We start from the raw sequence: 1,849 nt of genomic DNA, 5'->3' as shown, positions 1-1,849 counted from the left end.
GCGGGGGATTGCCCCTATTTTTGGACGCGAGGCCGGCCTCTTGTCGGTCGATTGGGTGGATCACATTGTCAGGTGGGGAACTTGGTTGGAGTGCTTCATCTTCTAACTCATTGTTGGGTGCCCTAAATTTAGCTCAAAGGGAACACAAATCGGCTGCGTAACCTGGGGAGATGAGCTCGTTTGATTCTGATTTCCCCTGGAAAACAAACCATGAAAGCGTGGCCTGGTCATCCTGGGGTGGGTCGGATTTGAATCTTGAGGTGTGAGAAAAGTTACCACAGGGATAACTGGCTTGTGGCAGCCAAGCGTTCATAGCGACTTTGCTTTTTGATCCTTCAATGTCGGCTCTTCCTATCATTGTGAAGCATAATTCACCAAGTGTTGGATTGTTCACCCACCAATAGGGAACGTGAGCTGGGGTTACACCGTCATGAGACAGGTTAATTTTACCCTACTGATGACTGTGTCTCACTAATAATTCAACCTATTACGAGAGGAACCGTTGATTCGCACAATTGGTCATCGCGCTTGGTTGAAAAGCCAGTGGCGCGAAACTACCGTGCGCTGGATTATGACTGAACGCCTCTCAGTCAGAATCCGGGCTAGAAGCGACGCATGCGCCCGCCGCCCGTTTGCCGACCCTCAGTAGGGGCCCTAGGCCCCCAAAGGCACGTGTCCTTGGTGAAACCCTCGCGGCTGACCAGCTGCCAGGGCCGCCTTAAATTACAATTTCTACCGAGCGGCTGGTAGAATCCTTTGCATACGACTTATATACGCGACTGGGTATTGTAAGTGGCACAGTGGCCTTGCTGCCGCTATCCACTGAGATTCAGCCCTGCGTCGCTTCGATTCGTCCCTCCCCCTCCTTTTCAAGTCACTATCCCCCCAATTTGGTGAGGCTAACATCCGACACTTTGTATTTTTCATGCTTGCCTTCTCTTCGCATGGCCTTCACTTACCTTGGCATGCCTTGCTTGGATTGCCTTGATTTGCGTTGGCATGTCGTTGCTTTGGCAAACCTTGCTTTGACATGCCAAGGCATCGACTTGCCATGCGTTTTGCCTTGCCATGTTGTGCCTTGGCCTTGGCATGCCTTGCCTTGCCTTAGCATGTCGTGTCTTGGCCTTGGCATGCCTTGGGCTTGACATGCCTTGCCTTGGCTTGGCCTAGGCATTGCCCCATTCAAGGGATTTCGAGAAAGTGAGGCAATAGGAAGCTTGGCATGGCGTGTCCTTGGCTTGCGTTGGCATGAAGTGCCTTGGCATCGCCCCATTCAAGGCATTTCGAGAAACTGAGCCTATTGGAAGCTTGGCATGCCTTGGCCTTGACATGCCTTGCCTTGCCTTGCCTTGGCCTTGGCATTGCCCCATTCAAGGCATTTCGAGAAAGTGAGGCTATTGGAAGCTTGGCATGCCTTGCCTTGGCTTGCGTTGGCATGTCGTGCCTTGGCCTTGCCTTGGCATGTCGTGCCTTGGCTTGGCCTTGGCATTGCCCCATTCAAGGCATTTCGAGAAAGTGAGGCTATTGGAAGCTTGGCATGGCATGGCCTTGGCATGCCTTGCCTTGCCTTGCGTTGGCATGCCTTGCCTTGCCTTGCGTTGGCATGTCGTGCCTTGGCCTTGGCATGCCTTGGCCTTGACATGCCTTGCCTTGCCTTGGCTTGGCCTTGGCATTGCCCCATTCAAGGCATTTCGAGAAAGTGAGGCTATTGGAAGCTTGGGCATGGCCTTGGCATGCCTTGCCTTGCCTTGCGTTGGCATGTCGTGCCTTGGCCTTGGCATGCCTTGGCATGCCTTGGCCTTGACATGCCTTGCCTTGGCTTGGCCTTGGCATTGCCCCATTCAAGGCA

General features: G+C 53.4%; 1 pseudogene; it reads right to left on the bottom strand.

Annotated features, from left to right (window-relative positions):
• The window catches only part of LOC109948823, a 4,502-nt pseudogene extending 3,449 nt beyond the window's left edge, over window positions 1–1,053 (bottom strand).

The sequence above is a fragment of the Prunus persica genome, chromosome G4 (assembly GCF_000346465.2).
Source record: "Prunus persica cultivar Lovell chromosome G4, Prunus_persica_NCBIv2, whole genome shotgun sequence".
Taxonomy (NCBI): domain Eukaryota; kingdom Viridiplantae; phylum Streptophyta; class Magnoliopsida; order Rosales; family Rosaceae; genus Prunus; species Prunus persica.
Note: the sequence above shows the minus strand (reverse complement) of the source record. Positions and strands in the feature narration are given on the sequence as shown.